At 35.8% G+C, this 16,365-nt stretch overlaps 1 long non-coding RNA gene across 1 annotated transcript; it reads right to left on the bottom strand.

The window, feature by feature from the left end:
• Nucleotides 1–1,247: 1,247 nt before the first annotated feature.
• On the bottom strand, nt 1,248–1,820 carry LOC141400147 (uncharacterized). Its single transcript, XR_012412090.1, has 2 exons — nt 1,613–1,820; nt 1,248–1,552 (listed from the first exon to the last, which is right to left on the bottom strand). It is a non-coding gene; the product is annotated as an uncharacterized lncRNA (long non-coding RNA).
• Nucleotides 1,821–16,365: the final 14,545 nt, after the last annotated feature.

Here is a 16,365-nt window from a genome sequence, read left to right as displayed (position 1 = left end):
GAGAATATTGAGAAACACGATGAAGGTATGCGTGAAAGAAATATTGGGATTCTCTAATAGAATCTAAAAAGAAGTCATTAAAAATAAAAGAGGATACATATAAACTGAAAGAAAGATCTTTAAAAATAAAAGAAGAAGAACATGTCTCAAATATGGCCATAAAAAAGGTCGAGCTCGAGATGAAAATGCTGGAATTAAACATGCTGAAAGAAAAAGCCGATTGGTAATAAAACGTTTATAACTTTGTACCTATATATACATATGTCTATTACATATATATTTCTATTACATACTCATTGACCCAAGTACCTTAATCTTGACAGAACTTTAAAAAAGTGAAATGAATAGCTGTGTTTATATAATTACCCTAGAAAATATGAATTGAATAAGTTTTGTTTTTGTTTATTTTTTTAATAAAATATTTATTTTTACATAGATTGGTACAATGTTGTTTTGATTTGGTTTCTTATTTTTCACCAATCTTATTGGGTTGAGTGTGGTTGGTTGTTTCTACTTCAATTGTGACATATTCAATATTAAAATCTTTTTCGGTATACCTAAGCACTTTAAATTTGATACAAATGTTGTGTAGGGCAGCACAGACATTTCCGAAAAGTGCAATTTTTTTCAGGGGTATACCTACTCCTTTTATCATGGCAAACAATTTTCCAACTGGCCTTAAGTATACTAATAGTCCTTTCGATTATGCATCTAGCCGATAAGTGAACCTCATTAAATTTTGATTCAAGTGATCCATCGGCTGGATTTCTATATGGTGTAATGCACTATGGCTCCAGTGGATACCCGGAGTCTCCTGTAAAATAAAAAATAAGTGTATAAAATTATCTAAAAATATCATAGGAAAATACATACCCAAAAGCCATCCGTTTCTGAAGTTGTTGTTGGTGTACATTTGTTCCAATAATCGGCTTTCATCGGAATGCTTCCAAACGAAGGAATCATGAGCTGCGCCGCCATATTTTGAGCAGATCGCCGTAATTATGTATTGGTGATCACAAATCTGTGCGAATTAAAGTAAGATGTTTCTATTAATTACAAGGAAAATTAGTTTAATTCAACTTACAATCATAGAATTTAGGCTATGGTATCCCTTCCGGTTGAAGAACATATGCTCCGAGATGTGTTCCACCCACACAACCTATTACTGAAAGATATAAAAATACATATGTAATATTATTTCATATTTTAAATGAAAATTCACAAATTTTTACCTCCGGGAATCCGAAACTTTGAACAGAAATGTTCCATACACAATGCCGAATGGTCTGGCAAAAAGTTGATGTGCTCTGCACAAAGCTTTTGTTCCATTTCTTTTACAACTCGGTGAACAACCTTACAGATTCCGCTCTGGCTCATTCCCAGCAGAAAATCATTTCCCACGGTGTGCTGAAAGCTTCCACTAGCCAGGAGACATAATGTGGATGCCAATTGTAGAATTGGCGAAATGGATGTTGACACATGTCCAGTGAAATCTAGACGAGATAACACATATCGAAATGCTTCCTTTGTCAGCCTGAAACGTTGCCGGAAACTGCAATGAAATGAAAACATAAATGTCACACAAACATAAAATTTTTGTAATTTTACTTACGCAGTATCTGACAAAGAAAAGATATCACTACGTTCTCGAATTTGTTTTCTTATTATATTTATATTATTACCATCTTCATCTTCCGAAGAAGATAATACAAATAAAGTTGTATCCATTTTATTTTGTATTTCAACTCTTAACAAAGCGGCAAAAATGGGTTTGTTTACTTTTTTAGATGAAAACATATGATTCGACGGTTCAGTTATCGATTAAATTCTAACAATAATCGATAAATTTTTTGAATAATTCCATTCGTATCGTGTCATCCAATTAGTATCTACGGATCGGAATTTTTTTTCGAACAAAAACTCGCTCGATAACGGATGCGAGAATTAGGCCCCAGCTTGTTGGCATCGTAGAATATTTTGAAGGCCTTGTTGCCATAAGTTTGGCAAAGGAGTTTAATAAAGAGATACCTCTCCAATTTTTACACACAATTTAAGGTCACTATTTTTTGGAATTGTTATTATAAACCCCTTTTTCCTATCGTCTGGTATTTTCCCTGTTACCCAAGCGTTTCGAATGAGTTGGTGCACCATATTTTATTAGTTCTGCCGCTATATCGCCGGGACCGCTGGATCTGCCGTTTCTCAAAGCTTCAAGTGCCGTTTTAATATCCCCGCATTTTAGTTTATAATTAACTTTGTCATTCTGTAATACACGACCCCATAAGGTATATATTAATAATTCGTCCGTTCGACCGTCTGTTGAAACCAAGATACCGCTCGCAATATTTAAAATAGAGCTTTATAATTAAGTACAACAGTTTCTATTACACCTAGGATGTTTGGTATTGAAAATGGGCTATATCGTTCCACGTTTTGATATAGCCCTCTATAGAACGGTACATCGGTACATTTTCAGTATTTTAAAGGTTGTGGCCTCAATATCGCACCAAAATGCCTGAAATTTGGAACTTAGTTTTTATTGGGGCATAAATCTTTCCACCAGAATTTTTTCGACATCGGTTCACGGTCGCTCCCGATTTTCGGTATTTTTAAGGTTTCAGTGTCATTATCAAACCGAAATGGATGATATTTAGTCTTCGATGGGGGTATAAAACATTGCAGAGGAGAATTATCGGTACAGGTCCACATTTCCATATAACCCCCATAGAACGGTACCTCGCGGTTTTCGGTATTTTGACGGTTGTGGCCTCAAAATCCACCTAAACGACTGAAATATTGTGTTTGGTCTTCTTTGGAGCTACAAAACTTCCCCAAAAATTTGTCTTTATAGATCCACGTGTTGATATAGACCCCATAGAATGATACCTTCCGATTTTTGGTATTTTTAAGCTCTCAGACACATTATCTGTCACCCGTATATATTAAAAATTTGGGAGGAAGAAGTACTTCCTTCCCCTTAGAATGAAGGCATCCTGATATAAATACAAAAAAGGGGACCTAAAAAATGCAACAATTACATGGGTATTAACTTACTACCAACCCCAAGCAAAATATTAAGTCGTATAATTCTAACCCTAATATCCGACTCGGTCATTGATACACTGCGAGAGAATCAATTTGGATTCAGAGAGAATCGTTCCGGTGTTGACCTAAATAACACTGTATGAATATGAGTAGTATTGGAGCAGTGCTATGAGTTTCGCATACTTGCCATTCATAGACTTCATGAAAGCTTTTGATAGTATCAACCGACTCTCTCAATGGAATATCCTAGTACGACGTAACATACCGACAAAAATACTCAATTTTATCAAGGCCATGTACACCGACTTCAGATGCAGAGTTCTTCAAAATGGTAAATAATCAGATCCTTTTGAGGTCAAAACAGGGGATGTATTCTGTCACCAACACTTTTCATCCTTGTTATCGACGATGTAATGCGCTCAGCTTTGAATGGCAGACGTGGAATCCAGTGATTGCCGTTTAAACACCTGGAAGACTTGGAATACGCTGATGACGTATTCCTACTGAGCCAAGTAACTAGTCACCTGCAGGAAAATATCAACTCCATTAAAAATGAGTCGCGTTCAGTTGGGCTCGAAATAAACATCTCAAAAACTAAGTCCATGACGGGAGGCTATGGATATGGGAATACAACATTCCTGTAGAATATTGTGGGTATAGTTGCAAGTTTTAATATAGCCCCCATATAGGAAGTACAGGCGATTTTCACATTGGATTCGGAGGATTTTTTCTATTTTGAGTATATTTTTTATACAAAAATAGCAGTATTTCTCTGTTAAGGTTCCAAGAAGTCATAAAATTTCTCTACCTCTATTTTCTAATTGGGTGCCAACGTGGTGCAATGGTATGCACACCCGCCTTGCACGCTGAAGGTCGTGGGTTCGATTCCCCGGCCAGGCAAACATCAAAATTTTCAACGTTGGCAAAATACCCCTCAGTAATGTTGGCGACATTTCCTGAGTATTTCAGCCTTGTAAAACTTCTCTACAAGTGGTGTCTTAAGACACGCCGTTCGGACTCGGCGATAAACAGTAGGTCCCATATCAGTGAGCTAAATATGAATCGGGGTGCACTCATTGATATGAGAGAAGTCTCCCTTGTCCCTTCTGGGATGTTTGTGGAACAATTATTATTATTATATTATTATTATTTTCTAATTTAAGTTTTATTGTGGTTAAAAAACTTATCTAAATTTTTTTTTGTATTGGAAGGTAAACGATACCGGCCGATCTGAAGTCCGTTAAAGGGATTTTTTACTGTAGTGGTTGTAACTTAATATTTCGGATTCTCAATGGGTAGAAAACCTTCACGTATCAATATATTTACATACGATTTATTATATATTTACATATTTACATATGATTGTTTCGAAGTAGCTCGGACTCATCCGACAACAGTACAGATAGTAGAGTGGGGCGATTTCAACACCATCACGTGCGCCTGCAGTTTCTGGTTCTTGGGATTGTACGGAGCCAAAAAGTCAACTAGACCATATGTCTACGGTGAAAATCGAGCGCCCGGATTTTGCCTTGAAGTTTTTTTTTCGCGGTTTTTCGGATATTTTGGCATGTAACAGCCAAACCACTGAGATTTTCGATCCATCACAAAGACAAAAAATATAGCTAAGACTACAAGTAAGAACTCTCTGGTACATCGCAAAAGCATTAGAACGCTCCTTCGGTTTAAGTAAACGGTTTTTTGTTCTAGCATAGGGACCAACAAAGTTGTAATCATCTACTTCCTGGCATGTGATTGACAATTTTATTAGATTTCTAATGATATCAGAATATCCGGTTCAAAATTTTAGATAACCGGATCTATTCTCCAATAAATTTTGTTATTAACGTATTCGTCATTACAAGGGCAATTTATGGGAAGGATTTCAGGAGCACCACAGATTAATAACGAATATACATAAAAGCAAAACATAGTTTTCTGAACAAAAACTGGGTAAACGTCAAAAAGGACCATGAAATCAGGGGAATGAATATCGATTAGTCAGCAATCTTCTGAATAACGTTTTTGTAGAATATTTGGATGCTGTAAATTCTCGTCTTGTGGTACTTTTACTACGGTTCAAAACATAAAGGACGAAAAGGATATGGAAGGAATTGAGTTAGAGGGATGAAATATTCTACAAAAAGATCCACTATTCGATTTGACTGAAGACATGTAATGTCAAAATGAAGCTACAATAATGCTAAACAGAAATATAAAGTTATTTTCTCACAAATTAATGTGCCAAAATTAAGCCATTAATCACGCGGTATCTCGGAAACTTGGCCTATGGTGAAAGTTTCATTTTGGGTTCTTAGTACACTCACCAAGGGCTTTCATCTCCAAAAGGAATTTTACACCCACTTACTTTGAGTCCCATTTTGTAGCACAGTGTCATTTATCGATATTTTCCGAAAAATTTGCACATTCTCGAGGCCATAACTACCAAAAGGAGCGTTCCAATACTTTTGCGATGTACCAGAGAATTCTAACTGTTGTCTTGGCTACATTTTTTGTCTTTGTGTTGGATCGAAAATCTTAGTGGTTTGGCTGTTACATGCCAAAATATCCAAAAGACCTTAAAAAAACTTCAAGTCAAAATCCGGGGGCTTAATTTTCAGGGTAGACATATGGTTCAGTTGACTTTTTTGCTCAGTACAATACCAAGAATCAGAAATCGCCCCGGCCTCACAGATAGCCCTTGCAGCAACAACGAGCAAAATGAAACATAAACCAACAGGCATTGCAAGACGCTTTGCTACAAGCTCAAACCTGTCGTCCAATAAAGCAGCAAAGTTTTTTATGTTCCAGCATCTCTCTGCTGAAGGCATTGAAATTCCAATCCCATGTCAGTCAGGAATTCACAATATTATCCACAAGGAAGCTGCTCGGCTGAAAAACAACTTGATAAGCATGTTTTAGCTGGAGAAGTGGAGCACGTACTTTGACGACAAACACCTTGAGAGCTTTTAATGTCAGACCATGGTCCTCAAGAATGAATCTACAGAAATAAAGTTGATTACGCTCAAATTATAAGATGGGAAGGCTCATATAATCGCAGAATGTATCCAGGATGTGTTAGATAAGTTTTACCTGTGGGGATCTATTGTGATGATTGGTGCCGATACAACAAGCGTGAATACAGGCAAAAAGACAGACGTTGTAGCTCTACTGCAACAAATGTTCGAGTAGAAAAGTTAGTCCGCACCCAAATTCATCATTTGTCAGCACGTGCTGAATCGTGTTATCATGCACGATTGATTAGCTTCACGTGTCGACTAAATTGCCAAACATCGAGTACTTCTTTGTGCAGCTAATTTGTTGAGCAATTGAAAACAACCTTCTCTAATGGTAAAACTGTGATTAAGGAAACATGCGGCTGGAGAAAAGACATGAAGTTTCTCTTCCACCTCACTCGCGTCTTCCGCCACTTCAAAGATAGAAGCGACATCCCTTTGCAAAGTTAAAGCAGATCTCAAACATCTCTAATGCACGCTGAAACTCCCGTGTCATTCTAGCATTTCTTGCGTTAAATCTGATGCCTGAAACCCAGAACAGTTTGCGTAAAATTTGTTCACGTATTTCTTATTTCTTGTATTAAGGAACAACAAATACATAATTTTACAAGCAATTCTGAAGGGAAAAATTGAAGGAAGGCCAGCTAGAGGAAGGAAAGAAACATCCTGGCTCAAAAACATCATGGACTGGACAGGTTATACTAACGAAACTGATCTGCTGAATGCTGCAAGACACAGAGAGCTGACAACCATTATACAATAAGATAATAATTAAAATGCGATAAATATTAAAAAAAGATGAATTCTACGATCACTTATATCCGGATAACGGATGACCACTGATACATTTTTCCAAGTGCATACTTCAACCTGTTTTAGCACCTTAATTTGCTCTTAGGATAACTCCCCTTGTTTTGAATATTGTTCCAATATTATGCCATAGGAAAAATATGTTGTAATCACTCCAGCGACCACAATAATTGAGCTAGGACGCTATACATATTTTTGCACCTGAGAGTCTTTTTTTTTCCATAGGTATATGTTTTGGTGTAGGTCAATGTTTTCCTGTAGCCCTCACATAATGGTACCTCCCGATTTTTGGCAGTTTGAGAATTTTAGCTACATTTTTGATCGAACTACCTTTAATTTGACATTTAAGATTCGTTGTTTGCTGAAATTTTTAAAGTGTGACTGTAAATAAATGTGCTTAATTATATGGAAATCTGTCGAGATTTGGATGCAGCGCCCATATATATTTCACATATTCACAAAGGTGTAGGTCGGACTTTGATTTTTTCCCTAATGGTTTATATATAGATTGAATGTTTCAATTTTTTGTGTAGGGTGTAGAATAAACTTCTACAAGGCTAAATAGTGTAATAAAATTGAAGAATATATGGAGGAAACAATTTTATGCAGTGAAAGTTGTCATCATATATATATGACAAAACGTATATGAATGTATGTGTGTATATATGGATTATATTTTTCTAAACAGAAAATATTTTAAAACATTTCCTTGCGATTAAGTAAATTCATTTATCATTAGTTTGTGAATTATGAGTTTTAGACTAAATTCAAATGTCGAAATAGGTGTTGGGAATTTTTGGATTTACCCGAAATTAGCCCTTCTACTTCTTTGTTAACCACCTTATAAAATGTATTCAAGTCTAAGCCTATTTTGACGAAGAGTCGGAACTCGATTATCCATAATGGTCGGGACCGAAGGCATTACGGATAATCGATTTGCCTGGTTAATGTAATGACTCTACACATTGTCTTTGTGCATTTGTATGTAACACACAAAAGGGAACGAGATAGACCCACAGTTCCTTTTTGGGATATATGTACATTGAATCACTTTCAGAGTCGATTTATGTGACGTAATTTGGTCTAGAAAGATTTCGCCAAATTATGTTGAAATCTTTGGGGGCCACTGTGGTGCAATGGTTAGCACGTCCGCCTTGCACTCAGAAGGTTTCGGTTCGAATCCCAGGCCAAGCAAATCAAATTTGCAACGGTGGCAAAATTCCCCCTCAGTAATGCTGGCGACATTTCCTGAGTATTTAAGCCATGAAAACCTTCTCTACAAGTGGTGTCGTAAGACACACCGTTCGGACTCAGCAATAAAAAGTAGGTCCCATATCATTGAGCCAATATGAATCTCAAATAATTCATTTGTACATTGTTTTTGTAAATTGAAATTTAGTCGAATGAATTATAATCCCTGATCATAAAGATTTTCGCGGTTAATCGGTGTTAAATTCGGTAAAAATTTATTTTTTTTTCTTTCCCGGATAATGGAAGTTTACGGATAATCGAGGTCCGACTGTGTCTATTTTTGTATCTTCTAAATAAATCAAGCTTCGATTTTGAGAATGTCCATTTTTTCAAATGTATCTACAATTATGTTGTTCACATATGTATGTATATTATAAAGAAAACTATAGGTTTAAATATTTTAATAGGAAATATAATGTTAAAAAACTATAAGAAAATGAAAATCAATTAAAATCAATAAATTAAAAACTTAGCCATTACGTTACGAAAATAATGAAGGAATAAAATTGTTTAGGAATCAGAAACAAATTTCTACATTCGACTCAGTAAATACAGGCAATATCAATCTGTTATAGTTAACAAAACGTTTTGTCCATTTTTTTTGTTTACACTATTTGAACATCTTTTTAGCATAATAAAAACATAAAAAAACCAATATCTCTCATATCTATCATATGATGTGGATGGTGATGAATTGTCTTCAAATATGTGATTGATTAATTAATTGAGCGGAAGTAGACATAAGAAATATTTTAAAATTTGCATAAATATTTATTGGCTTCCGAATAATGAGTGTCTGTCTGATAGCCTTTGTTTTCTTATCTGTTTCTGTATTATTTATAGCTCAAAAAATGCATGCGGGTTAATGACAAACTGTAAACTTTTCAAAATACTAGGGCAGCTATAAAAGTCTTGTCAAACAAATTTCCATTTATTGTTCATTTCTTAATGCAGTATTCATTATGGTTTGGTACAAAAAAATCAATTAAATTAATTAAAATCACAGCATTCATTGACTATTGGATGGTATCACAATAGAAAAATAGTTTTATAGATTATCTAAAAAATAATTTTTGAAACATTTGTTAACATTTTCACATATTCATAGCCAAGAAATACATATATTTCTATAGTTCTCATGTAGCTACAATGGTCCTCAGATATTAAAGGATGGCATGTAATACGAATTAGACTATCAAAGCAAAGAACGCTAAATAATCATAGAGTCTAATATCAATTTTGAGCATACAACATGATCATTAGGTTCTAAGAGGTCTTTGTCTCGCAAAGACAGATTTGGGGTATGGCCTTAATTTTATTGACAATATACAATTTTATATGCGACATAGTGGGAAGCCCGGAGATATACAGGATAGCTACGAATTAAATAAATAGCAGCAGACAATTCAGTGGATATAGGGGGTATGTTTCGGAATAAATGCCAGAGTGACCGTAATCGTTGTGTTGGGTCTAAACCAGGCCTGCTCAAGGTGCGCACCTGAGCTGTCGGTGTGTGTCAATTTTCTCACACACACAATTTAAAAAGAGAGCTTTTGTTTTTGTTTTGAATATTTTCAAAATTAAAAATCAGTCTCTATTGAACATTCAATGAGGAAGGTTCTGTTTTCGAATTTGTCTATGAATTTATATGCGTACACTGAAAAAATGAATGAAGATACTGAATACGAATTTTTATTTGCCTAAAATTTTTACGGCAAATTAGAGTGTTTGGTTTGTCAACGCACTTTGGTTTGTCACGAACTTGATTTGCAACAAATTATAACATCAACAGTCACATTTGGTTCACATTTGGTCAAAATAAAATAATTATTCTACTCTATATTTTGAAATATAAAATAAAAAAAAACTGTTACGATATTTCTCACAGTATACAGAGAGACAAAGGAAAATTGAAATTTGTGTATTTCAAAACCAATACAATTACAAAATGTGTTTGTATGTGTCTGAACAGGCCTGGTCTAAACGATGCTTATTCCATACTATCAAAAACGAAAGAAATTAATAAACAATTGTTAAGTTCGGCAAAGCATAACTTTTTATATTCCGAACTAAAATGGAATAATTAATTTCCTTTTCTGTCCACAAAATTTAGGTAGAGAAGTTTATCGATAAATTAGGTCTGAGAATGTATCTAAAAATGTTTTCATTCGGGCTCTAGCTTTATGCTCGCATTAATGAAATATATTTTTCTTCCATGTGACAAATTGTCATTATATGATGGTGAAGAAATTTTAGGAATCGTGACAGATAAAATCCTAGATTTAGATGTATTTACAGGGTTCTAAAATTGTTTATGCTACTTTTGGTTTTGTTTCATAATAATGTAATTCTTCAAAATATTGGTTCTATCTGGCTTTATATGACTGTCGGTCCGCATTTTAATGAATCTTCAGAACGCGATCATGTGCCAATCGTCATGAAATTTCGCATGAAACTCTGGAGGACGAATCATACTTTTGGATATTGATCATGTACTATTTAGCGAGTCAAATGAACAATACGTTTTGTGTGAAACGATTTGAAAACCTTAATGGGCGCTTCGCGTTTCTGATTACTGGGAAAAAAGTCTACTAGAGCATATGTCCTGATTTTGACTTGTAGTTTTTTATCCACGTTTTTTGGATATTTTGGCATATAACAGCCAAACCATTTGTAATTTTCGATTCAACACTCAGACAAAAACTGTAGCCAAGACAGTAATTAAGAACTCTCTAATACATCGCAAAATCATTGAAACGCTCCTTCAGGCACATTTTTGGGAAAATGTCGATAAATTACATTGTGCTACAAAAGTTGCCCTTTTTTCCTTTTAAAGTGGTGAATAATATCTTTCGAACAATCTATTGTTTGTTTTAAATCGGTTAACAAATGGCTTTGTTATAGTGGTTGAAGTGTGAAAAAACGCACAAAAAACTTAACTGAAATTCTCATATTTAGCTCACCCCGTTTGTTTTATTATACCCTCCACCATATGGAGGGTATAATTAAATTTGTCATTCCGTTTGTAACACATCGAAATATTCGTCGGAGACCCTATAAAGTATATATATTATTGATCAGCATAAAATTCTATGTCGATTTGACCATGTCCGTCTGTCCGTCCGTCCGTCCGTCCGACTGTTTGTTGAAATCAAGATACAGCCCGCAATTTTAAAGATAGAAAGTCAAAATTTGGTACAGACGTTTTTATTACTTGCAGGATGGTTGGTATTGAAAATGGGATATATCGGTCCACGTTTTGATATAGCCCCCATAGAACGGTACCTCCCGATTTTCGGTATTTTTAAGGTTTTAGCTTCATTATCCTACCAAAACGGCTGAAATTTGGTACGTAGTCTTTTTTAGGGGTATAAAACTTTCCCCGAGAATTTTGTCGGTATCGGTCCACACCTTCATATAGCCCCCATAGAACGGTACCTCCCGATTTTCGGTATTTTGAAAGTTTAAGCTTCATTATCATACCAAAATGGTTGAAATTTGGTACGTAGTCTTCTTTAGGGGTACAAACATTTTCCCCAGAATTTTGTCGGTATCGGTCCACAACTTCATATAGCCCCCATAGGACGGTACCTCCCGATTTTCGGTATTTTGAAGGTTTTAGCTTCATTATCACACCTAAGTGGCTGAAATTTGGTACTTAGTCTACGTTGGTGGTATAAAACTTCCCCCAGAACTTTGTCGGTATCGGTCCATGCCTTCATATAGCCCCCATAGAACGGTACCTCCCTATTTTCGGTATTTTGAACGTTGTGGCCTCAATATTCCACTGAAATGGTTGAAATTTGGTATTTAGACTTTATGGGGGTACTCAAACTTCCCCCTTAAATTTGTCGGTATAGGTCCACGCCTTCATATAGCCCCCATGGAAAGGTACCTCCCGATTTTTCGTATTTTGAAGGTTGTGTCTTCAATATTCCACCAAAATGACTGGCATTTGGTATTTAGTCTTCAATGTGAAATATGTCTGTACAGGTCCACGCTTTCATATTGCCCCATTTCTGACTAAAATTCGTCGGTATAGGTCCACGTTTCGATATAGCCCCATAGAACGTCAATATCTAACCGAAATGGCTGAAATTCGTTATTTCGTCTTCCAAGAGTTATAAAATATTCCAGAAGAGTATTATCAGTATTGTCGGTATAGATCGACGTTTTGAAATAGCCCCCATAGAATGGTGCCTCACATTGTTTTACCGAAATTGCTAAAATTTAGTATTAAGTCTTCTTCATACACGAAAGGAAACTAATTATTCCATTTTACTTCAATACAACTTGTGGTGGAGGGTATAACAAGTTCGGCCCGGCCGAACTTAACGCCGTTCTTACTTGTTTATTATTTATTCTTGGGTCAAATTTAGTAATTCAAATTTCACCCTCTTCCTGTCAACCGATTAATCTGAAATTTTGTATACACTTTGGATTTTGGTGACAATACAATTATGTTTATTCATTATCATTATAAATTCAAGATGGCGGCCGCTACAAAATGGCGGATAACGTAGGTTTTATCAATCCCATCAATATGGGTATCAAATGAAAGGGCTCAACAAGCTCAACAACAATATACTATAAAAAATTGAAATCCAAGATGGCGGCCGCTACAAAATGGCGGATAACGTAGGTTTTATCAATCCCATCAATATGGGTATCAAATGAAAGGGCTCAACAAGCAGAATACAATATACTATAAAAAATTGAAATCCAAGATGGCGGCCGCTACAAAATGGCCGATAACGTAGGTTTTATCAATCCCATCAATATGGGTATCAAATGAAAGGGCTCAACAAGCAGAATACAATATGCTATAAAAAATTGAAATCCAAGATGGCGGATAACGTAGGTTTTATCAATCCCATCAATATGGGTATCAAATGAAAGGGCTCAACAAGCAGAATACAATATGCTATAAAAAATTGAAATCCAAGATGGCGGCCGCTACAAAATGGCGGATAACGTAGGTTTTATCAATCCCATCAATATGGGTGTCAAATGAAATTGCTCAACCAGTAGAATACAATGTACTATATAAAGTTAAAATCTAAGATGGCGGCCTCTACAAAATGGCGTATAACTTAGGTTTTATCAATCCCCTCAAAATGGGTATCTAATGAAAGGTCTCAACAAGTAGAATACAATTTACTATGCAAAATTGAAATCTAAGATGGCCGCCGCTACCAAATGGCTGATAACAATTTTTTATCCATCCCACCAATATGGGTATCAAATAAAAGGGCTTTACAAGAAGAATACAGTGCACTATACAGTACATCTTATACACCCGAAAGCCATACAGTTTCCAGCTAAGTACAATTATGGGACGGCTGAAAGAAGAATGTTGCCTTTAATACTATCATGGGCTTCTACTATACATAAAATGCAGGGCAGCACTGTGGATCACGCAGTCGTATACTTAGGTGCGAAACTGTTTGAAGAAGGTCAAGCCTACGTGGCTCTTAGTAGAGTAAGATCTTTGCAGGGACTACGTATAGAGGAGTTGGACTGCAATAAACTAAAGGGCAAGAAACCTTGCAATAATGAAGCACTAAATGAATTAAACAGAATGCGAAATAAAAACTAGAAAATAAAAATAGGTAAAAAACTATTTAAGTTAAACGGTTTTATGTTAAACATACATTGCAATGTTTAAGATAAATGTACTAAAAACCAAAAAATAATAAATAGATACAGTCGTGGGAATTATAAACATATGCATAGACTAGACTAAAATAAAACCGTGGGGCACGTCAATTGTCTACAAATTATCGACTTAATGTGCGATAGAAGAATCGTTTAATTCGTCGTTAGGCAGTTGGCCCGCAGACGGTGAGGAAATTACTTACTATTTCTTGCTCATGGAAATTCCAATAGTTATACACTCCATGTAAATAAAAGAGATGTTTCAACTAGTTTATCGTTGGACATTCACACTGCTGGCTGGCGAGGAATCGTTTCACTGCTCGTAGTTTGTCTTTAATCGACAAAGTACTACTCGCTCACCACTATGAAACCCTAAAACTCGCTTATAATCGAGCTTGCTAGCTTGTTTCCACATTCTAGCCCTACTTATCACACGTCCATCGTTGTCGGTTGAACAACTGCCTAATTACAGTGTAACATTACAAAACAAACATTTTAATCAACGATTGTAGACAATTGACGTGCCCCACGGTTTTATTTTAGTCTAGTCTATGCATATGTTTATAATTCCCACGACTGTATCTATTTTATTATTTTTTGGTTTTTAGTACATTTATCTTAAACATTGCAATGTATGTTTAACATAAAACCGTTTAACTTAAAACGTTTTTTTACCTATTTTTATTTTCAAAATAAATATTGAACAAGTAAAAAAGTATCAGTCGGCTTTGCCGACAGAGATATACCCTCAGCCTGTGCAAATTCAAACACTTTTTTCATAAAAAAACTTGTGTATTTAGGGGGTTTCAAAATTTTGGTCATATGAACCGACAAAAATGTTGACTAGAATTAAAGTTCAAAAATGTGCGGAGGAGATGCTTAAAGGAATGGATATGGAGCCATAGGGGGTTTTTGCACCCTTCGGGCTGTTTTCTCAAGAAGTATGGACTCGCCCCTGAAACAACTTTTACCATCGTAATTGAGGCAGCGAATGTAAGTTGCTTCAACAAAAATCAAAGTGATTCAATAGCAAGTTTTAAAGTGAACTTATCCAAAATTTTGTGTGGGAGGTACGGGATGGAGTGGATAAATACAGTCCATATTCGAACTTAATCTATATCTGGAAGATATTATGAGAATGTGTAAAGTATTGACCAAATCGGTCACTCCCATCAAGAGTTATCGTGTGCACAATTTTTCCGAATATTTTTGAACTTTTGTGGGGTAGGTACCTGAAGGAGTGGACCGATATAGATTATCTACGAACTTAAACTAAGTTTGGAAACAATATTACGAAGGCCAAATTTTGGCCGGAATCGGCATTTCCGTTCGAGAATTATTTTGTGCTTCCACCCATAAACATGGTTTCATTGGGTTTGTTTTTCAACTTTCAGTCTATTTTTTCAGGAAGTATGGACTTGCCCCTAAGGAAATGTCTCCTTCGTATAGGGGACAGTGAATACAAGATGTTACAACAAAAACCAAGGCGATTCGAGAGCAGGTCCTAAACTGAACTTTTCCGAAATTTTGTGTGGGAGGTACTCGAAGGAGTTTACCGATTGAGTCCATATTGGAACCTCATCTAAGTCTGGTAGAAATTTCATAATGTGCAAAGTACGGACCAAATCGGTTACTCCCTTCAAGAGTTATCGTACGCACAAATTTTCCGAACATTTTAGAACTTTTGTGGGGGAGGTACCGCAAGGAGTGGACCGATATAATCCATCTTTGAACTTGAACTAAGTTTGGACAAAATATTACGAAAGCCAAATTTTGGACCGAATCGGCAGATCCGTTCGAAAGTTATCTTGCGCTGCAACCACTACACACGGTGTCATAGTGTTTTTTGTAACTTTCAGGCTATTTTCTCAGGAAGTATGGACTTGCCCCTAATGAAACTTACAGCGTCGTATAGAGGACAGCGAATACAACTTGCGTAAACAAAAATCAAAGCGATATGAGACCAGGTCCTAAACTGAACTTATCCGAAATTTTGTGTGGAAGGTACCCGAAGGAGTGGACCGATTGAGTCCATATTGGAACCTAATCTAAGTTTGGTAGAAATTATACGATGTGCAAAGTATGGACCAAATCGGTTATTCCCTACAAGAGTTATCGTGAGCACAAGTTTTGCGACAATTTTTGAACATTTGTGGGGGAGGTACATGAAGGAGTGGACCTATATGGCCCATCTTCGAACTTAAATCGAATCTGGGCAAAATATTTCGATACCGGATCGATTGATCCGTTCGAGAGTTATCGTGCGCACCAGCCAGCCAGACAGACAGACGGACGGACATTGCTAGATCTACTCAAAATTGTCTGAAACGGATATCGTACAAACATACTTGGGGTCTAAAACCATTATTTTGATGAGGCACATTTTTGGTCGTGTAAATACCCTCTTTAGCCTAAAGGCTGAGGGTATAAAAAGCAGCACAAATTGTGTCTGCTTTGTTTGGTGGTGTTTGTTAGTCAATAAAAACAAAAACTCGCCAAAATTGTATTTTTCTCAGAAAAACCAGTATTTTTATACCCTACACCACACACTGGTAAGGGGTATTATGTCTTTGTGCATTTGTATGTA

The sequence above is a fragment of the Musca autumnalis genome, unplaced genomic scaffold (assembly GCF_047663935.1).
Source record: "Musca autumnalis isolate F117 unplaced genomic scaffold, ASM4766393v1 scaffold_3, whole genome shotgun sequence".
Lineage (NCBI taxonomy): Eukaryota > Metazoa > Arthropoda > Insecta > Diptera > Muscidae > Musca > Musca autumnalis.
The sequence above is the reverse complement of the archived record's forward strand: the minus strand, read 5'-3'. Positions and strand labels throughout refer to the sequence as shown.